This window comes from Azolla caroliniana, unplaced genomic scaffold (assembly GCF_043228905.1).
Source record: "Azolla caroliniana isolate FFs.n. ecotype wild unplaced genomic scaffold, voAzoCaro1.0.p SCAF_18, whole genome shotgun sequence".
NCBI classification, from domain to species: Eukaryota; Viridiplantae; Streptophyta; class Polypodiopsida; order Salviniales; family Salviniaceae; genus Azolla; species Azolla caroliniana.
Genome location: NW_028230453.1, coordinates 15,112,614 through 15,136,834, shown reverse-complemented (window position 1 = coordinate 15,136,834; position 24,221 = coordinate 15,112,614).

The following is a 24,221-nucleotide window of genomic DNA, read 5'->3' as shown; positions in this document are numbered from 1 at the left end:
AATTCCAATTGGCGATCGATAGTCGGGACATTACAACCATGAGGACTCCGATCGGGGTTGTGCGGATGTGTACCTTACCCCAAGGCGCAACGAACTCGGTGGCTCATATGGTGAATGCCATGAATAAAGTCTTGAAGGATTGCATTCCGGACATCCCGATGCTATTCTTGGATGATATTCCGATAAAAGGATGTTCGGATGAGGAGAAAGATGAATCGAAAGATAAGGAAGGTTGTAGAAAGTTCGTTGCGGATCATATGAAAGATTGCGAGAAGGTGCTTCAAAGGCTCAAAGATGTGAATTTGACATTTTCGGGAGAAAAATCCACATTCGGGCAACCGGAGATCTTGGTGGTAGGTCACTTGTGTGGAGCATATGGCCGGAAGCCCTCGCCATCCAAAGTGAACGCAATCCAAGACATGAAAGAAGAATGCGAAAACCAAACGTAGGTTCGAAGGTTCCTTGGAGCGTGCGCATTTTATGATATATGGATTCCTCACTACGCTCATGTCGCCGAACCGTTATATGGACTACTAAAGAAAAGAATAAAGTTCGAATGGCGAGATGAGCACACAAAGGCGATACGAAGATTAAAGAAACTGCTTCTTCAAGCTCCGGCACTAAGGAAGGCCGACTATGCCGAAGGGAAACCAATTTACGTGACCGTAGATACGAGTCCAACTGGAATCGGGTGGGTCATCAACCAAGAAGATGAAGATAATACGCGATATGCCATCCGGTTCGGAGCAAACGTTCTCAACGAACGACAACAAAGATATGCCCAAGTCAAGCGGGAACTTTGGGGTATTGTGTCAGCAGTGAAGACGGACAAAGATTACCTGATCGGGTCAGAAGTGATAATAGAGACAGATTGTCTCCCAATTCTCGGAATGGTCTCGGGATGTGCGACGCCAGATCTTGCTATGCTAAGGTGGATCGCCTACATCAAGTCTTTAAACCCAGAGATCCGTCACATTGCAGGGAAGAAGAACGCCATGGCTGACATGCTGTCGAGGGCAAGATTTTCAAATGGAAGTAACATGGTTTCAGAAGATGAAGATGTCGCGCTCGACTTCTTCAAGATGGCTCGATTGTCGGCGGAACACCAGGACACGCAAACCCTCCACGCCTTCAACGAGAATGAGTACGAAGGAGAATGGTTACTCATCGGTAGATTCCTAAGAACATTGACGACAGATGCTTCGTTGACAAAGGAGGAGGCCCTACGAATCCGAAAGAAAGCTTACCGATACTTCTTGAAGGGAGGATTCCTTTGGCGACATCCAAAAAGAAGGACAGGAATACCACGACGAGTGGTGGTAAAGAAAGAAGAGCAAGAGATGCTGATGACCGAATTCCATGAGAGTGCTTGGGCAGGTCATAGAGGAACATGGGCGACGTTCGAAAAGTTGAAGGAGAAGTACTGGTGGCCAAGCATGTACAAAGATGTACTCCATTTCGTGTCCACATGCGAAACTTGCCAAGTATATTCAAATATACGTCATCGTGATGAGTTAAAGCTGACATACCCACTCACCATACACTTCAAATGGATGGTGGATCTGGTCTCGATGCCAATGGGAGTGGGACAAATGAAGTACTTAGCACTGGCAAGGGAAGACTTGACAAATCAAGTGGAAGGACAAGCCTTAACAAATAAGACGACTTCAGCCGTTTGCAAATTTCTACTTGAAGATGTTGTTTGTCGATATGGATGTGTAGGGAAGATAGTGGCCGACCGAGGGGAGTTGGACGCCCACGAAGCGATGGAGCTCTTCGAAAGACTAGGCGTGAAGCTCTCCCTCACGACTGCCTATAATCCGGAAGCAAATGGGAAGATCAAGCGAGGGCATGGACCTATCGTTAAAGCCATCGTACGGGCATGCAACGGTCGAGTCAGGAATTGGCCACGACTATTACCCTATGCCTTGTGGGCCGATAGAACGACACATAGCTCGGTGACAGGGTATATGCCGACGGAGCTTGTGTATGGACAAAAGCCGATTATGCCCATCGAAAGGACGATCGCCTCATGGGTAGCGATACCGTAGGAGAACGAGATGAGCCGAGAAGAATTATTAGCGGCGCGGATAAGGCAACTTTAAAGAAGACCTGAAGATTTAGAAAAAGCGCGAAAGATGATGAAGGCAGCCCGAGTAAAGAACAAAGTTCGGTTCGACAACACGCATCGACTTCATCCCAAGAAGATTGAAGAAGGGGATTGGGTTTTGGTTTACGATAGCACCCTTGAAAATCAACACAGTACAACAAGGAAGTTCGCAAGAAGATGGTTCGGGGTCATATGTGGTGACAAGTGCCAACGATAATGCCACATACCACCTTGCGGAACTAGACGGATCAAGGTTGGTCATACCCATTGCGGGAAAAAGAGTAAAGCTTTTCAAGAAAAGACAAGACAAGGATCCTGACCTCGATTACCTCGACGATGAACATAATAGGCCAGATGAAAATGAAGACATGGAGGAATCTAATTGATCATCGTAGCCGAAATCTCACTTCTTCTCTTCTTGGCACGTACCGGAGGACGTGCGGTTTGGTGGGGGTGGATGTCGTGAAGATTTTCGGCAATAGTGTGAAAATCCCATAAAACGTACGAAATCGAGTATGAATCACATAATACAATAATTGTGAAGATAACATTTTTAATATCGAAGTACAAAATGATGGAGGTTTCAAATGCACTTTATTACACGAGAAATGGACAACTAAATGTCAAGATATGAGGGTATAAAGTTTGTGAAAGGAAATGAGAAAATTGTGAGATATCCCACATAGGCACGACAAATACAGCTCTCATCATATATAAAGTGGAGCAAAAGATATTATCTTTGTGTCTATGTGTGGAGCATAGAGAGTTCAAGGTAACTTGAACTAAGAGTGGAGGTGGGCTAGTTACTCGTAAAGGGTTTTGGCCAACCAAAACCGGACCGGCGATGGAGCCGGTGATCCGGCGGCAATCCGGCACCGGTAACCGACGGCATCCGGCGATGGAGCTGGTATCCGGCGACGGCATCCGGCGAGGCACCGGTAACCGACGGCATCCGGTGATGGCACCGGTATTCGGCGACGGCACCGGTATACGGCGACGGCATCCGGCGACGCACAAGTAACCAGCGCTTGGCGACTAGATAAATAAATATATAAATATATATACATATTTACATATAAAAGGAGGGCAAGTAAAGATTCAAACCTTGCACCTCCAAGTTAGGAGTCAATTGGCTTACCATTAAGCCATGCTATTTAGTTGAAATTATATTTCTATCATTGTACTTTTACATGTAAATTCTCATACATGAGAGCTAAAATGAGTGACATGGTTATCATGCACCACATGTAATACTTAAGTGCCAAATGGCAAACATGCAATTTATGCATGTCTTGTACCCTCACATGCATCGTATGCATGAGAGCATCTATAAAAGAGGGAAGGGGGAGGAGAAAAAAACGGTTTTTTTTTATGAAAATTAAGAGGAAGAAATTCGTTATCAAATTGATCGTGTAACTCGTTTCTTAAATCTAAAGTTAAAACTTCAATCAATCTCTCTCAATCGTGTGATCTCAACTTCTCTCTTTCCCAATCTATCTTAAGTACTTTCTCGCTAAAGCTTACACCAAAGCTTGTACCGACTTTGAATCCTTCCGGTCCAGAACCCCGGCGGTTCCGCCCCACGATCCGCGCGTAGTGACGGATCTTCACGACAGCGTCGAGCGGGGTTGGAGTTGAAGTATTCACTGGTGTGTACCAGGATGCGTATTCGTCGAAGACTACGTCTCGACTTGTTCGAACCTTATGGGTAGATGGGTTGTAGCATTTGTACCCCTTCTGTTCGACTGAGTATCCTACGAGGATACATTTCTACGACTTTGGGTCAAGCTTTTTCCGTGTATTGTCGGGAATATGTACGTTGGCGATAGAACCGTAAATCTGAACATGTGACAAGTCCAGATTCTTTCCGAAGAATTTCTCATGCGGAGTTATATCGTGTACTCCTGAGGTTGTACTCATGAGATATACGACCGTATTTGCCGCTTCTGCCCAATATGATTTCGGCAGGTTCTTCTCGTTCATCATGGCTCGTGCGACTTCTACTACATGGCGATTTTTACGCTCTGCTACGCCCTTTTGCTGAGGCGTGTGTCGACACGAGAACTCTTGTCAGATTCCTTCTTTTCAGAGATATGCCCAAAATTCATCCAAAAAATATTCTTTGCCTCCATCTGATTGAAGATAGCGTATATGCCGACCCGTGGTTTTTTCGACTTCGGCCTTGAATTTCTGGAAGTGCCTGAACACTTCACTCTTCTGCTTCATCGGATAGATCCAGGTGTTCCTGGAGAAGTCGTCGATGAACGTGACATAGTATCGGCATCCGCCGAATGTTGTTGTCTAGGATGGTCCCCATACATCTGAATGTATTACATCCAGGATCCCTTTCTTCACAACGTGACATAGTATCGGCATCCGCAGAATGTTGTTGTCTAGGATGGTCCCCATACATCTGAATGTATTACACCCAGGATCCCTTTCTTCACATTCTGCTCATTAGGGAATGGGTGACGGCGTTGCTTTTCGAACTGACATGCTTCACATACGCTCGTAATCTCCTTTGCGGTAAAGTTCAGGAGTCTGATTACAACTCCTTTCGATTGCATGTTCTGGAGCTTCTGGAGATTGATGTGGCTGATTCTCTTGTGCCACAGTTTCAAGTAGGTTTCGACTTTCTGGCCCTTTGCATACATGGCCAACTTTACCTCGCTCGATTCGAGGATGAACATACGGCCTTCACGACGGTCGTGAGCTATGACTTGATCGCCTTTTTCGATGAAGCACCCATCATTATTGAAGCGTACTTGCATTCCTTGCTCGACAATCTAGCCAACCGATACCAGGTCTTTCGTAATAGTGGGGACATGCAACACGTTCTTGAGGTAGGTCTATTTGCCGTCGTTTCCGAATGGGACGTTCCCGATATGTTGTATGGGGTGAGTCGTGTCATCTCCTCTTTCGACATATCCGGGACGTTCGGGCTTCTGTAGTTCCCAAAACCAATCTTCATGGGATGTCATGTGATTGGATGCTCCCAAATCGACAAACCATATGTTGTTCGGAGTGGAAGCGGTAGTTGACACAAGTGCGGACATTGAGTGCGCTTCGTGCTTCATTATGAACATTCCGCCGCGGTCACCGTAGTCGGAGTTCGTGGCGTAATTTGTTATTTGTTGGCCTTGCTCACGCTTCTTCTTCCGACACTCCTCTTCGTAGTGGCTGGGTTTTCCGCAGTACCCGCACTCAACTGGGTTCCTATGGTTGCTTGGTCCGGCATGATGACTCCCCCTTCCACCGAACTCTCTGGGGCCGTTTTTGTCCGCTTGCCATTGGTGGGAGTTACACTCTTGGTTGTGTCGGCCTTGGTCGAATCGACCTCTCCTTCCACGACTTTGTTCTCTTCCTCCATCAAAGTTCGAGTATAGCATTTGTCCTTCATGTGCGTTGTTTCTTTGACGCACGTGATTCCCTTCGACTAGCAACAATGATTGGAGATAAAAAAAGGAGGGAGGATTCTCTCTTGCGAGAACGACCGATCTTATTGCGTCAAAACGCGGTGCCAAGCCACCGAGGCATATCTGCACCATTTCTTCGTCATCAATGCTAACATTGATCGATCCAAGGGCATCACACAATTCCTTGATCTTTAAGGTGTAGTTGTCGATTGACATGTCCCTTTGTTGAAGATTGTTCAACTCCTGACGAAGTTGGAGCTTTTGTGCGGCCGTATTGGCTGCGAAAATCTTCTTGAGGTTTTCCCATGCCTGCTTCGGTGTTTTAGCCTCTCAAATGTAGCCAAGCATATGATCATGAACGCATGATGTGAGACAATACAACACATGGCTTGCGGCCTGCTCCCAAGCGGGATAGTCGGTGTGTGTTGGGTTGGGGTGTGATTCGTGAGCTCCTTCAATGTAGCTCCAGTAGCCTTGTCCGACAAGGTATTGATGCATCTTGTATTCCCAAGATGCAAAGTTCGTTCAGTTGAGCTTCTCAATAGGAAGAGCGCTTCCCATGTGAGTATTCATGGTGGCTTCTTCGAGTCTGTCGATGGGCTGGTTCTGTTGGTCGTCGGCATGCAGCACAACACAATCGAAAATGCTTGATCAGGCAACCACACACTCTGATACCATGTAAAGAAATGAGGAGGAAGAGTGGTTGTAATGCAGCGGAAGATGAAAGAGAGTGTGTGTGTAGCAACAGAGGGAGAGAGAGAGAGAGAGAGAGAGAGCTTTTAAGACAGAGATGGAAATAAATTGTGTATTAACCAAAAATACATCAAAACATAAAACATCAAACAGTTACTAAGTTACAATGCGTTGGTTTATATACCAACTAAGCTAGGGCAAGTGCCCTTTCTACTATTTACAAAACTAGCCCAACATGTCCATGAGCTAGTGTGAAACCTATCTATGGGAAGTTGAGTTCAGTTCTCAACAATAGTTCCACTTGACATCTGCGCCTTCATTCAACATAATAGGTATAGATGACCAAACTTTACGAATTCTCATTCTTTTCTTATTAGTTTTGTGTCCAGAACCCTTATAACTATCATATTCACATTTAATTGTATGTACCAATAAGTCCCAAAAAGACTTAACCTGATCCACGATGTGAATGTTTTCATCATTGTATAGCTTGGAGCACCTAGCTTTCCAAAGAACCCATAAAACCAAAGAGGAGACAATTTGCAAGACGTGACTATGGGAGAAAAACTTGATTCCCTGGAAGGAGGTTGAAGTAGAGTATACCTGCAAAATTCTGACACGTAATGACAAAGAAGAAGAATGATGATGATAGAAAGTCATTTGTTGATCTAACCTTCCCCATAAGACTGCACCCCACGTAAAAATCCCCGACCTATACTTACGACCTAGTAGCCTAAGCATTCTAAACCAAAAAAAATTTGCGACAACACATTCCCAAAATACATGATGCAATGACTCACATACATAACCACACATAACATATGACCGATTAGCTACAGATCCCCTCATCAAATCACCTACTGGCAACGCATAATGAATCATCAACCAACGAAAGTGTAATATCTTGTTCATACATTTAATTGACCAAAACTGTTTCCAAAACATCATCATATGAGTAGATGATACATTACCTTCCTCCCAATACTTTTTTCCCACAAGTACTGGCTCAATCTGACTCAACATAAAGTTTCTCCCGAATGCCACCGAATATGTGAAGAATGGGAGAACCTTAATGGAATTATTAGGCATGGACAATTTCCAACCATAATCTGGAGGATCCCACTGCAGATCAACAAGTGGTCTAGAGTGTAAAACCCAAATATGAGATGCATAGTTAGCAATTATGGGACTAGGGTCAATAAACAATTTTTTATCCAATCTAGCAATTACTCACACTAGTAACTGCTTCACAGCAAACATAATTGGAGACTCGTCATCTACTAATACCAACCTACCATTATCCAACACTTCATAGAAGTGAAGGCTGCCATTTTGATGATATAAACGAGCACCTATAAGTATAATAAGTGTCAAAAACATACCGTACCAACTTTGAAAATGATCGAGCTGCAAAGTTGGTATTGTGACCTGATACACCATGGACAATTGATCTACCATTATGTTTGCCCCTCTTAAACTAGACAACCTATTCTTTCGGTCATGAGCCGATGTCTGCAAAAAGTTTATCCAATCCTCAACTGTACGGGCTGGACCATTGTCCATTGCAGCCCAAGATAACCTAGGTCATAGACCCAACACACATGCAGTTTCATCCGTAAATAAAGGGTTTCATACCAAAGGTTGACACATGAATTGAGTATAAGTTTTCGGTGGCAAGAAAACAAGTGCTTGACGAATAATTTCCCATGCCAGAAATATTCCATTAAAAAAACGTCAGGATACAACATTAGACTATCGTTCCATTGATGGCTTGACGTTATGTAAATGCCGAATCCATAGCTTTTTCCATAACTCCTCTCCTGGCAATAAACTCCTAACAACATGTTTAGAAAGTAAGGCTTTACTTTGCATAAAAGGATCAATCAAACCTAGACCTCCTTTCCGCTTAGATTGTATAAGAACCGTCCAAGCGACCTTTGCTACCGAATTGTCAGACACATTGTTCCCCCAAATAAAATTCCGTATTAGGCGTTGAACTTTAAGCATTATTGTCCTCGAAAATAGTCATGTAGATGCTATATACCAAATCGAGGACAAAAGCATCAAATTAGCTACAACTATACGTCCTGCTAAGGATAGCTTTTCCTTATTCCAGTATATTAGCTTATTCCTTAATCTTAATAACATGGGTGCAACCATATCCTCTGCCTTTAATCCCAAGCCCACTCTACAGCCTAAATACCTAATGGGTTGACCTTGAGGTATCCATGTGAATCCTGAAGAAGGCACATTAACTAGCAGATCTCCCGGAGCAACCAAAAAACCTGATGACTTCTCCCAATTTATCAATGTACCCGACACATCTGAAAAATCATCCACAGCCTTTTGCACATGTGCCAAATTTAATCGTGAGGCCTAAACATATAAAGTTGTGTCATCAGCAAACTCGCTATCCACAGTAGCATATGACAATGGTAGTGCTAACCCTTTAATATTTACATATTGAGAATTTAGATGTACAGAAAATGTTTAAGATACTAATAAAAACAGGAAAGGAGGAAGTGGACATCCCTGTCTTACTAATATTGAGATCGGGAATCTCCTATCAACATCCCCTGCAAATAAAAGAGAGCTATACGCATTACGATATAATGCTGATACTCCTCGTATCCATGTGTTTGGGAAACCCATCCTAACCAATGTTCCCTCCAGAAAATCCCAGTCCACTCTGTAATAAGCCTTTTCAAAATCAAGAAATAACACCGCTAAATCTTGCTTATGCAATTCCGCAAAGGCAACCATTTCCCAAAAGAGAATAATGTTATCAAAAATACTTCTCTCTTGCATAAAACCAGTCTGAGAATCATGAATCAGTTCCGACAAATAAGGTTGTAGCCTTCTAGCTAATGTTTTTGCTAATATTTTATAAATAACATTCAACAAGGTAATTGGTCTCCAATGTTGAAGCTCTTCTAGTTGTCCACTTGATTTAGGGATCATATAAATTAAACCCGTCTTCCATTCTTGTGGCATATTTCCCGAATCTAATATCTTTTGGTAGGCTTTGGTCAATCCATCACCTATCAAATCCCAATATTGGATATACCACTAGACTCCCAACCCATCCAAGCCCGGACAAACATCTTTTGCAAGGGCGTTAGTAGCTTTAAGAACCTCTTGAGAATTTAGCGGTTGTAAAAGACAATCTATCAGTTGTACAGATACCCTCTTATGAATCTTTGACCATATGATGTCCCTTTTAATCAAATCATCCGTAGAAAATGATCTAGCTTTCAACAAAGTCTCATAATAATCTGAGGCTATTTGCCTCATCTGACTACAATCTATGGTATAAGAGCCGTCCTGACATTTTAACCGAGAAATCCTAACAATTGTCTTATGACGATTATGCACTGCAAAAAACAGTTTATTTACTTTATCTCCCGACTCTGCCCATGTAGACGATATATTATGATAATTAAAATCTACTGAAATCTTTTGTAATTCCAATATCTGGTTCCCTACTTGTATCACTCGGGAATTTATATACCTTGAATATGGTCTTCTCTCTTGCAGATGTTCTACGAAGTTTTCCTATTTTAGTACAAGACTCATAAAATACTTGTTTAGCTTTACAGTGAAAAAATTGTTGTGTTTCACTAATAGCCTTTTGAACACTAGCTAGTGCATAATCATATGAATAGTCATATTTGTTCCAGATATTATGCACACTAAGAACACAATCTTGGCTAAGAAACACATGATTCGGGATTCTAAACCTAGAATTTCTATGTTGCTCCTGCAAGACTATAACTAAACGAAGTGATTCATGATCAGAAAAGGAAAATGAAGGTAAAATTCCAATTGAACCTCCTTTGTCCCACAAAAATTTATCTGCATAAAATCTATCTAACCTACACAAATTGGTATGTGATTGTTTTCTATCCAAACGTGAATAAGCTAAGGAATCTTGCATGCGTTCAAAGGAAGACACATGTCACAAGTCCATTAAACCTAAAGAGAAGATCAAATGTTCCCATTCATATAATTTTGAACCAAATAATGGTTGAAATGTGCCTCCTAACCTATCACACCCATCCTCCAACATATTAAAGTCACCCGCAATTGCCCAATGTTCAACAGCTGGTAACTATGGCATTATGCTCTTCCAAAATGCCATTCTATCTCTTGCATGATTCGGTGCATAAATATTCAATAAACCCCACTTCTTTAAACTAATTTGAAGAATTATATAATGTCCTCTACCACAAGCCAAAACTCCGTAATGTGAGAAAGCAGACCACCAAATATCGTTTATTGCTATGCAAAGACTTGCTTTCAAACTATTATCCCCAGTTGCAGGCACCCAGAATTGTTTCCACTGGCCTGGTAACAAATTTCAATATTTTTTAATTCTTTGTTCATTTAAATGATACTCTTGAATAAGAAGAACATCAATCCTACCTATCAAAGATTTCATTAGATGATGGCGGAAAACACTCCTTACCTTACAACAATGTCTACCTCTTAAGCCCCTTACATTCCATGAAATAAGATTTAACCTATTCATCATTCATGTTTTGCCCTCCTACTCTCCTTTCGGCTAGTGCACCTTCTCTACCTTCCCTTCCATCCTCCATGGCCCTTAATTGTCTCCTATTTGACCAAATGTCTTTTCCGGACAACTTATGGGCACGCACTGGCAAATGTTTATCTGCTATAGAAACCGCTATATTGCCACAATCCATATCCGTATGTGATATGTCTACCTTGACCACTTCCTTTGTTGTAAGCTCATTCAATACTATGGACCTATTATCTTGTTGTACTTTATGTAAAACCAATTGTTTGTCCTTACTCAATTGACTATTAACCTTAGAACAAGATTCTACCGTTTGCACCTTAAAAGGTATGTTATTTGTATTATGTTCTAGCTGATGCTCCATTGTGCCAACTGGGAGGGACAAACCACCATCCACTTTACTACTCCCTGCTTCCTTTTCAAATGTCTGTAAAGATTGATAAGGATTAGCCTCAAGTAGTAACAGTGGATTAACTATCTTATTAGTCGGTTTAAAAACATGTTTAGTAGACATTGTGGACCAGCCATCTTTACTAACATTTTGTCGAGTAGTTGGATGAACATCAACATTGACATTCGAGCGTCTCTTTTGACAATCTCAACCTAAATGCCCAAACTGTCAACACACAAAACATTGATCAGGCAAACCTAGATAATATACCTTTTGTACAACCAATGGTTTATTTATAAGTAGATTGGGTAAAGATATAGTTGTCGGCAAACGGATAGATCTTGGTGAGATTAGCCGAACTGCAGGGGCCCCACCCACTCGGTCTATTCCATAATCCTGTCCGTTACGCATAACAATAACCTTACCAAACAAAGCCCCAATACGAGGAAGAACATTCCTCCATTCCTTCCTCAATCCAGGAAATATTACCGTAAAAACCATACTAGATTCTTGATCCTGTAATATCTCATCTACCTTAATATTATGCGACCATTTATGAAAAGATAACCACGCACCTTCCACTCCTGCCTCCTTAATTGCCAATAGCTTTGTGACAGATTCTTCATTGGCAAACTCCACATGGTAGCATCCTCGAGACATGAATTGAATGTTGACAATGTTATCCGTTTCCTCCGAAAAAGCGGCGTACAAAGTATGTCGAAGCTCTGATCTATTCAATCTTGCACCTTATACCTGCACTACCAAAGAAAACACTTGTAAACGTTGTACCTCTCCAAAAACTGTGATTTTATCCTCCTCCGACAACACAAGGTCGACTTGCTCATCACATAGATGAGGGGTGAAAGCATGGGAATGTGAACAATTAGTTGTGTCCTTGACATAACTAACTAGCTATGCAAAAAGCTACATGTAATTTGCATATTTTGGCAATTTTAGGTATTATTAGAATGTGATCTCAAATAAAGACCAACTAAATTGTGGACCATAAATGGTAATATTTCCATCCCCATGATAAATTATATGTCTGTTTAAGATTTTCCCACTAAAACTTAGCTATAAAAAAACTACTTAGTTGTGGTCATTTTTGCTACATGTTAGTTATAATAGTGTTTCCATTCACATGGTTTCACCCTGAGGCAAAAGTTGGGGGGGTACAGTGGACTCCCTTGTACGCATATACGGTCCAGCCACATATGGAACATGTGTCTGATCCACCATCGACCTCCTGCTCGTGGTGGAACCAACTCGCACTGTGGTGGCACAGTTTGCGCCACCCGCGACCTACTCGTTTTCTACCTGCTGCATCGTTCGCGACCTGCAGAAAATCCCTATTTTTACTGTTCCTACTTATACACAAGTTCAGTTACATCTTTCTGTTGCCTCAAGCTTCATCTTATCTCCTCCTTTATCATATCGTTGCCTTTTGTTACCCGATGGGACAAGTGGGACAAGGTGTGAAAAGAGCAAAGAGAGCCAAGCATTGTGTGAAATGAGTCAAAGGGAGCCAAGCACTAACAACCGAACAAAGGGAGCCAAGTATTAAGGAGGAATGGTTGTAAAGTGCCGAGCATAGAGGACTAGATATATATATGCCGAGTGTTTTAGAACAAGAGGGGGAAGAGGAGAAAGCATATATATTGTTTTGGGAGCTAGGACATAAAGAGAGGGAGTGTGGTACCGATAATGATCGGTACTTGTATTTGTGAATGTTTGTACTATAATCTGTAAAGAAAGGAAAGTGATTATATGCAGCAGTAGGACTCTGTTTGTGTGTGTGTGAGAGAGAGAGAGAGAGCACTTATGAGAAACACAGAGAGAGAGAGTCTTAAGATGAGAAAACTATGTATTACTTCCAACGGTAACAAAGTTACAAAAGGTTGGTTTAAATACCAACTAAACTAGGGCAAGGGCTCTTTCTACAATTTACAAAACTAGCCTGGTATGTCCATGAGCTAGTGTGAAACCTATTTCTATGGGAAGTTGAGTTCGATTCTCAACAAGCCCCTTCGAACACAACTTCCAGATATCGAAATTTGTTTCGAATCGGTCTTCGGAATGCTTCGAACTTCGATTGTTCGGCTTTTCAGTTGCATACTCCTTGTTCGGCTTCGATCAATCGATCGGTTGATTGTTTTGTACTCCCCCTCAAGCTCGGCTGGTTGGGAATAGATAGGCCACGGTTCAACGCGAACTGCCATAGCTTGTCGATACCCAGGGTTTTCGTCAAAATGTCGGCTACCTGTAGATTCGCGTTGATGTGGTGTAAGTCTATATCTCTGTTCCACACGCATTCGCGGATGAAGTGGTAGTGCACTTCGACATGCTTAGTCCGCACGTGGAATACGGGGTTCCGCGCCAGGTAGATACTGCTCATGTTGTCACAGTATAGACGAATCAGATCATTGATGGGTACGCCCAGATCCTTCATTATACGCTTGAGCCATACGGCTTCGCACGCGATGACCGCCGCGCCCTTGTATTCGGCCTCCGTGCTCGACAGTGCGACTGTCGGTTGCTTCTTGCTACCTCATGAGATTGCTCCACTGCCGAGGGAGAAGCCGAATCTTGATGTTGACCGCTTATTTGCTTTATAACCTGCCCAATCCACGTTTGTGTACCCTTCGAGTCGAATTATCGTATTTGACCTGTATCTGAAGCCGTAATCCATCGTACCACTGGCGTACCAAAGTACCCTCTTAGTGCAATCAAGATTAAGGTTTCGCGGATTCTACATGAATTGGCTAAGTAGGCTGACTGAATAGCTGAGGTCTAGTCGCGTAATGGTTAGGTAGATGAGGTTGCAGATCAATTGGCGATACTGAGTTGGCTCGCACTCGACTGTTTTGGAATCAACATCAATCTTGAGATTACGGTCAAGCGGGGTGTACATAGGTTTGCACTCCGTCATGCCGAACTTGTAGAGTAAGTTGAGGACGTAGTGTCGTTGTGAGATCATTATCCCGACTGGTGTGTCCAAATTACTTCGATGCCTAAGAAGTAATGGAGCTCCTGTAGGTCTTTCATTTCGAATCTGCTAGAGAGAAGTGATTTGACCTTGTTAATCTCGGCGAGCTCCTTTCCTCTGATGAACAAATCATCCACATATAGGATGATGACGGTTGGGCTATTTGACTCGTTTCGGATGTATAGAGAATTATCAGATTTTGACATTCGAAATCCGATTTGATGAAGATATTATGTGATCTTCGAATGCCACGCACGCAGTGCTTGTTTGAGGCCGTAGAGTGGCTTCTTGAGTCGACACACGGCATTCAGATGATTGCGCGATTCAAAGTTGGGTGGTTGGATCATGTACACTTCCTCCTCTATTTCCCCTTGGAGGAAGGCGTTCTTCACGTCCATCTGATGGCGGTGCCACCGTTTTGCTGCTACGATTGCAACCACGGTTCGCACAGTTATCAACTTTGCCACTGGGGCAAAGGTCTCTTTGTAGTCCATTCCGTGTGTTTGTGCGTATCCTTTCGCAACGAGCCCTGCTTTGAAGCGATTTATGGAGCCGTCGGTAGTGTGTTTCACTTTGTAAATCCATCGGCAACCAATCACTTTCTTGTGCAGAATGTGAGGAATGAGATCCCATTTCTCGTTTTTTGCATAGGGCTTGCATTTCTTCATTCATCGCATCAACCCATCGCGGATCCTTTACGGCTTCGGAAAGGGTTTCTGGCTCCCGTATTGACGCTACCTTCATCATAAAGGCGTAATGATACGCCATGTAATCGTTGTAGCCGAATCGGCTTATGGGGTTCTTTTCACGGGTGGATCGGTGGAGCTTCTCGTTTGCAAATACTAAGGCTTTCTTCGCTCCATTTGTCCGGATGTCAAGGCCTTCGAACACACTATCCAAGGAGTGAGTCGATTCATTGCCGTTGAAGTGATCGTCTTCATACTCCGGCATTTTCGCCTTCCCTTTGTCCAACTTCGGACTCAACTAAGATGTGCTTTGATCACTCAGAGGTTCTTGTGGCCCACTTATTCGGGTCATGATTGGACTTTCGTCGAACATGCGCATAAGTCGATCTTCGGCTTCTGCCTCTATTTCGGCGTATTCCAGGTCGAGCGGAGTCGGAGTTGAAGTTGTCTCTGGTGTGTACCCGGATGCGGACTCGTCGAAAACGACACCTCGACTTGTTTGAACTTTTCAGGTGGATGGACTGTAGCATTTGTACCCCTTCTGTTCGAGTGAGTACCCCACGAGGATACATTTCTCTGACTTTGGGTCGAGCTTTTGTCGCATATCATCAGGAATATGCACATAAGCGATTGAGCCGAAAATATGAACATGTGATAATTCCGGCTTCTTACCAAGAAACTTCTCATGGGGGTTTGCATCGTGTACTCCCGAAGTTGTGCACCTGTTCATGAGGTTGTGCACCTTTTGATTGCATGTTCTGAAGCTTCTAGAGATTGATGTGACTAATTCTCTTGTTCCACAAGTTTAGGTCGGTTTCGACTTTGAGGCCCTTTGCAAACATGGCCGATTTTACCTCGTTCAATTCGAGGACAAACATACGGCCTTCACGACAGCTGTGAGCTACGACTTGATTGCCTCTTTCGATAAACCACCCATCATTGTTGAATCGTACTTGCATTCCTTGTTCAACAATCTGGCCAACCGAGACCAAGTTTTTCGTGATGGTAGGAACATGCAATACGTTCTTGACGTAGGTTTATTTGCCATCGTTTCCGAATGGGACGTTCCCGATATGCTGTATTGGATGAGTCGTGTCATCTCCTGTCTCAACATATCCAGGACGTTCGGGTTTTCGTAATTCTCAAAACCAATCTTCATGAGACGTCATGTGATTGGATGCTCCCGAGTCAATAAACCATACATTCTCTGAGGGTGTGGTGCTTGTTTCACCTTGTGCTGCCATTGAGTGCACTTTGTGCCTCATCATGAACATTCCGCTACAATCGTGGTAGTCGGAATTCGATGTGCAATTCGTGAACCTTCCGCTACGATTGTCGTAGTCGGAATTCGATGCGTAGTTTGCGAGCTGTAGGCTGGTTGAAGACGACTCTCTCACTTCTTCTTTCGGCACTCCTCTTCGTAGTAACCGAGTTTTCTGCAGTATCCGCATTTGATTGGGTTATCATGATTGGTTGGTTTGGCGTGATGACTCCCCCTTCTGCCTAACTCTCAGGGATTGTTCCTGTCCGCTTGCCATTGGTGGGAGTTATGCTCTTCGGTCTGCTGATCGTGATGGCCTTGTCCGAATTGACCTCTATTTCCATGGCCGAAATTTCTTCTATCATCCAACTGAGAGTAGAGCATCTAACCCTCTAGTGCGTTGCTCCTTTGTCGGGCGTGATTTTCCTCAACCAGCAATATTGACTGGAGATCGAAAAAGGTGGGAGGATTCTCTCTTGCGAGGACGATAGACCTTATTGCGCTGAATTGAGGAGCTAAGCCTCTGAGGCATATCTGCATCATTTCTTCGTCCTCAATTCCAACATTGATGAATCCGAGGGCATCGCACAACTCCTTGATCTTCAAGGCGTAGCTGCCGATTGACATGTCCCTTTGTTGAATGTCATTCAACTCCTAACGAAGCTGGAGCTTGCAGAAAACCGTATTGGCCGCCAAGATCTTCTTGAGATTTCCCCACGCTTCTTTGGGCTTTTTCATCTCTCGAATATAGCCAAGCATGTGATCATGTACACATGATGCAAGGCAATACAACACACGGTGTCGTGAAGATTTTCGGCAATAGTGTGAAAATCCCATAAAACGTACGAAATCGAGTATGAATCATATAATACAATAATTGTGAAGATAACATTTTAAATAAATTTAATATCTAAGAACAAAATGATGGAGGTTTCGAATGCACTTTATTACACGAGAAACGGACAACTAAATGTCAAGATATGAGGGTATAAAGTTTTTAAAAGGAAAGGAGAAAATTGTGAGATATCCCACATAGGCACAACAAATACAGCTCTCATCATATATAACGTGGAGCAAAAGATATTATCTTTGTGTCTATGTGTGGAGCATAGAGAGTTCAAGGTAACTTGAACTAAGAGTGGAGGTGGGCTAGCTACTCGTAAAGGGTTTTGGCCAACCAAAACCGGACCGGCGATGGAGCCGGTGATCCGACGGCATCCGACAACGGTATGCGGCGACGCACCGGTAACCGACGGCATCCGGCGACTAGATAAATAAATATATAAATATATATACATATTTACATATACAAGGAGGGCAAGTAAGGATTCGAACCTTGCACCTCCAAGTTAAGAGTCAATTGGCTTACCATTAAGCCATGCTATTTAGTTGAAATTATATTTCTATCATTGTACTTTTACATGTAAATTCTCATACATGAGAACTAAAATGAGTGACATGGTTATCATGCACCACATGTAATACATAAGCGCCAAATGGAAAACATGCAATTTATGCATGTCTTGTACCCTCACATACATCATATGCATGAGAGCATCTATAAAAGAGGGAAGGGGGAGAAGAAAAAACACGGTTTTTTTTTATTATGAAATTAAGAAGAAGAAATTCGTTATCAAATTGATGGTGTAACTTGTTTCTTAAATCCAAAGATAAAAAGTTCAATCAATCTTTCTCAATCATTTAATCTCAACTTCTCTCTTTCCCAATCTATCTTAAGTACTTTCTCGCCAAAGCTTGTATCGACTCTAAATCCTTCTGGTCCAGAACCCCGGCGGTTCCGCTCAGGAGGGGGGGCTCAATATGATATGACCATCATCATCACCATCAATAATATAAGCTTCTATTTCTTCTTCTTCGCATCTATCTTGTAATTATTTATCTACTTCTGAAAGTGTACAATCTTCAATCTTCTCAAGTGTAATAGGTCTTCCTCCAATCTTACATTCACATCGTCCACATCTCAATACCTTGACGGACATCCTCCATGGTCCAAGACCCCGGTGGTCCCGCTCAAGCCAAGCACGCTCGCACGCGCATCTTCGCGACATTTTTGGTGAACCCGACGTGAACGAAGCGGTAGGAAGGATCAAGTTGAGATTAATACTTGGAGATGGCGTCCTCAAGCAACCAAGCGGGAGAGCTCGAAAGGATGATGCTAATCGTCGAGCAAATGATGAGATCTCGGGACAACGATGCGAGTGTGGAGAAGGTTGTCGATCGTGTCGTAGAGCTCGAGGGCCAATTCGATGGAAGGAACGTAACGAAGTTCCTTGATGCATATAGAAGGGAGATGAATCAAAGGGACGTGTCCGAGGCACGTCAAATCGCAAGCTTCAAGAGAGTTGTCGCCAACAACATCCAAAGACGCGTCATCGAGCTTCAAGAAGGTAAGACAACGTGGTCCGAGTTCGAGAAAACGATACTAGCAGAGTTCGTGACTGAAGACTCAACGAGGATGACTCGACATGCCCTGATGAAGTGGATAGAGAAGAAGAATAAGAAGATGAGCGTCTCGAGGGTGTACGACGAATTCGGCCAGATGTTTAGTCGTCTCCCCAATACGGACCAAGTGTTGCTTGAAGAGGACAAGACTTTGTACTTCTTGAAGGCCGTGGACATAAAGGATAGACGGGAGTTGGGGACTCTTGTCGAAGATGATACCCAAGCAAATGGGCTCGTAGCGGATTGGATCGCGGTGACGCGGGCATGCAATAGGCTCGACAAGCGTCGCCAATGGGTTGATGACACCGACTTGACGGGACCGACTACCACGGAGAAAGCAAGACCGCCGAAAGTAGTCGAGCCGCCAAGACAAAGTAACGTGGAAGAAAAGAAGATTGATGACGACATCATTGAAGAGCTAGCGAAGAAGTTCGAGAAGGTCACTCTAGCCAACATGAATCGTCGGGGCCCTAAAGGAAAAGAACCCTTTAGATGCGTGTGGTGCGATAGCATGGACCACATGAGAAGGGATTGTGCGAGCCTTCGAGAGGCATTTCGACAAAATATCGTATACATAGAGGACAACATGATCTGCTCAAGCGAGACTAGAAGACCCCTACGGGTGAATTTCGGAAGAGGAGGAATGAAGAGATCTATGGAGGATGCGCGAGCCTTCGAGAGGCATTTCGACAAAATATCGTATACATAGAGGACAACATGATCTGCTCAAGCGAGACTAGAAGACCCCTACGGGTGAATTTCGGAAGAGGAGGAATGAAGAGATCTATGGAGGATGCGGATGCGACTCATGTGGATGCGATGCACTATGCTGCGACGGCCGGAATAAGAGTCGGGAAAGACAAGACTAAAGCTGCTAGAGCGGGAGCAAAGTTTTGGACTTCCGTTCTCGAATATGAGAAGAAGGGAAAAATCACATCGAACGAGGTAGAGCTTGCGGACCGAAGCGTGCAAAGCATAACCGGGTGGTCGGATCCGGTGGACGACAACACCATACTCGCAGAGGTGATGTGCGACAACCACGAGGTGTTCGTCGAAGAAAAGAGAAAGAGAATAGAAGAGCAAGGCCCATCTAAAAGACATGAAACAAGGAACATGAAAAAGAAGGACGATGCGGAGACGAGTCGACCTTTACAATCGGAGGAACGAGAATCAAGCCAAAAAGGGGAGCCGAGCATACAAGTTGAAGAAACAGTGCGGCCCGTGAAGGTTGGTGTCGAAGATATGCCCAAGTCAAGCGGGAACTTTGGGGTATTGTGTCAGTAGTGAAGACGGACAAAGATTACCTGATCGGGTCAGAAGTGATAATAGAGACAGATTGTCTCCCAATTCTCGGAATGGTCTCGGGATGTGCAACCCCAGATCTTGCTATGCTAAGGTGGATCGCCTACATCAAGTCTTTAAACCCAGAGATCCGTCACATTGCAAGGAAGAAGAACGCCATGGCTGACATGCTGTAAAGGGCAAGATTTTCAAATGGAAGTAACATGGTTTTGGAAGATGAAGATGTCACCCCCGACTTCTTCAAGATGGCTTGATTGTCGGAGGAAGACCAGGACACGCAAACCCTCCACGCCTTCAACGAGAATGAGTACGAAGGGGAGTGGTTACTCATCGGTAGATTCCTAAGAACATTGACGACAGATGCTTCATTGACAAAGGAGGAGGCCCTACGAATCCGAAAGAAAGCTTACCGATACTTCTTGAAGGGAGGATTCCTTTGGCGACATCCAAAAAGAAGGACAGGAATACCACGTCGAGTGGTGGTAAAGAAAGAAGAGCAAGAGACGCTGATGAACGAATTCCACGAGAGTGCTTGGGCAGGTCATAGAGGAACATGGGCGACGTTCGAAAAGTTGAAGGAGAAGTATTGGTGGCCAAGCATGTACAAAGATGTACTCCATTTTGTGTCCACATGCGAAACTTGCCAAGTATATTCAAATATACGTCATCGTGATGAGTTAAAGCTGACATACCCACTCACCATACACTTCAAATGGATGGTGGATCTGGTCTCGATGCCAATGGGAGTGGGACAAATGAAGTACTTAGCGCTGGCAAGGGAAGACTTGACAAATCAAGTGGAAGGACGAGCCTTGACAAATAAGACGACTTCAGCCGTTTGCAAATTTCTACTTGAAGATGTTGTTTGCCGATATAGATGTGTAGGGAAGATAGTGGCCGACCGAGGGGAGTCGGATGCGCACGAAGCGACGAAGCTCTTCGAAAGACTAGGCGTGATGCTCTCCCTCACGACTGCCTACAATCCGGAAGCAAATGGGAAGATCGAGCGAGGGCATGGACCTATCATTAAAGCCATCGTACGGGCATGCAACGGTCGAGTCGGGAATTGGCCACGACTATTACCCTATGCCTTGTGGGCCGATAGAACGACACATAGCTCGGTGACAGGGTATATACCGACGGAGCTTATGTATGGACAAAAGCCGATTATGCCCATCGAAAGGACGATCACCTCATGGGTAGCAATACCGTGGGAGAACGAAATGAGCCGAGAAGAGTTATTAGCGGCGCGGATAAGGCAACTTCAAAGAAGACCTGAAGATTTAGAAAAAGCGTGAAAGATGATAAAGGCAGCCCGAGTAAAGAACAAGGTTCGGTTCGACAACACGCATCGACTTCGTCCCAAGAAGATTGAAGAAGGGGATTGGGTTTTGGTTTACGATAGCACCCTTTACAATCAACACAGTACAACAAGGAAATTCGCAAGAAGATGGTTCGGGCCGTATGTGGTGACAAGTGCCAACGATAATGCCACATACCACCTTGCGGAACTAGACGGATCAAGGTTGGCCATACCCATTGCGGGAAAAAGAGTAAAGATTTTCAAGAAAAGACAAGACAAGGATCCTGACCTCGATTACCTCGACGATGAACATAATAGGGCGGATGTAAATGAAAACATGGAGGAATCTAATTGGTCATCGTAGCCAAAATATCACTTTCTCTCTTCTTGGCACGTACCGGAGGACGTGCGGTTTGGTGGGGGTGGATGTCGTGAAGATTTTCGGCAATAGTGTGAAAATCCCATAAAACGTACGAAATCGAGTATGAATCATATAATACAATAATTGTGAAGATAACATTTTAAATAAATTTAATATCTAAGTACAAAATGATGGAGGTTTCGAATGCACTTTATTACACGAGAAACGGACAACTAAATGTCAAGATATGAGGGTATAAAGTTTTTAAAAGGAAAGGAGAAAATTGTGAGATATCCCACATAGGCACGACAAATACAGCTCTCATCATATATAACGTGGAGCAAAAGATATTATCTTTGTGTCTATGTGTGGAGCATAGAGAGTTCAAGGTAACTTGAACTAAGAGTGGAGGTGGGCTAGCTACTCGTAAAGGGTTTTGGCCAACCAAAACCGGACCGGCGATGGAGCCGGTGATCCGACGGCATCCGACAACGGTATGCGGCGACGCACCGGTTACCGACGGCATCCGGCGAACCGGCGTCCGGCGACTAGATAAATAAATATATAAATATACATACATATTTACATATACAAGGAGGACAAGTAAGGATTCGAACCTTGCACCTCCAAGTTAAGAGTCAATTGGCTTACCATTAAGCCATGCTATTTAGTTGAAATTATATTTCTATCATTGTACTTTTACATGTAAATTCTCATACATGAGAACTAAAATGAGTGACATGGTTATCATGCACCACATGTAATACATAAGCGTCAAATGGAAAACATGCAATTTATGCATGTCTTGTACCCTCACATACATCATATGCATGAGAGCATCTATAAAAGAGGGAAGGGGGAGGAGAAAAAACACGGTTTTTTTTTATTATGAAATTAAGAAGAAGAAATTCGTTATCAAATTGATGGTGTAACTTGTTTCTTAAATCCAAAGATAAAAAGTTCAATCAATCTTTCTCAATCATTTAATCTCAACTTCTCTCTTTCCCAATCTATCTTAAGTACTTTCTCGCCAAAGCTTGTATCGACTCTAAATCCTTCTGGTCCAGAACCCCGGCGGTTCCGCCTCACGATCCGCGCGTAGTGACGGATCTTCACGACATAATTAAGTTACCAAAAATGTCGCGAAGATGCGCGTGCGAGCGTGCTTCGCTTGAGCGAGACCACCGGGGTCTTGGACCAAGGAGGATGTCCGTCAAGGTATTGAGAAGAGGACGATGTGAATGTAAGATTGGAGGAAGACCTATTACACTTGAGAAGATTGAAGATTGTACACTTTCAGAAGTAGATAAATAATTACAAGATAGATGCGAAGAAGAAGAAATAGAAGCTTATATTATTGATGGTGATGATGATGGTCATATCATATTGAGCCCCCCCCTTTACACAAGCCGTACTAGGGGTTTTATAGGTTTGTCCATGCACAAAACCATGGGCTTGGAGCCATGGTTTCTGTGCACACAGTTTTGCTTTGTGACATGTAGAAAACCATGGGCTTAAAACCGTGGTTTTGTGTACATGGTTTTGTACGTTTGTTTCCTATGGAATACTGAATATGAGAAAGAAATATAGAACATCTAAAGCACTTAGTAGTAGCTTTAGTGGTAAGGTAATTGCCTCTTATCTTAGAGGTGCAAGGTTCAAATCCTACTTGCAACCCTCTACATGCACTCAATGCCATTGTGACCTAGGTTTATTTATTTTCATTCTTACAAGTATTCGTGAAATGTGTGTGGATCCTCAATTTTTGACCTTTTCTCGCACTAGACATGCCACATCACGACAACGGCTTGCGGCCTACTCCCAAACGGGATAGTCGGCGTGTGTTGGGTTGGGTTGCGTTTCATGAACTCCTTCAATATAGCTCCAGTATCCTTGTCTGACAAGGTACTGATGCATCTTGTACTCCCAAGATGCGAAGTTTGTCCTATCTAGCTTCTCTATTGGAAGAGCGCTTCCCGTCTGAGTATTCATAATGATTTCTTCTTTGTTTCTTGAACCGGTTCTGTTGATCATCGGTATGTAGAACACCACAATCGATTAGTCTTGATCTGAAAACCACACGCTCTGATACCATGTAAAGAAAGGAGAGTGATTGTATGTAGCGGTAGGACTTTGTTTGTGTGTGTGTGTAAGAGAGAGAGAGAGAGCACTTATGAGAAACACACACACATACACACACAGTCTTAAGATGAGAAAACTATGTATTACTTCCAACAGTAACAAAGTTACAAAAGGTTGGTTTAAATACCAACTAAACTAGGGCAAGGGCCCTTTCTACTATTTACAAAACTAGCCTGGTATGTCCATGAGCTAGTGTGAAACCTATTTCTATGGGAAGTTGAGTTCGATTCTCAACATACTCAAATATACTTTCTTGTGGGCAACTCAAGTGTTCTTTCTATTTAAGTCTGGTATAGAGGTACCATCGTGATGAACCAGACGAGAGCGTGATAGACTCTGCTCTCACTGAGCAACCTCACCCCGAATTGGAAGCCCAGTCAACAACGCTTCCCAATCCAATTTCGACTAGCAAATGTAGCTCCGAAGTCGAACACCCTGACGATGGCCACTCACTTGTAGCCCTAATTGTGATAATGCGTTCACACTAGGATATAATTGGGTAGAGTAGGACTTTTAGCCCAACAAGTAAACCAACTGTCTCATGGGCCAATTTTGGCCTTAGAA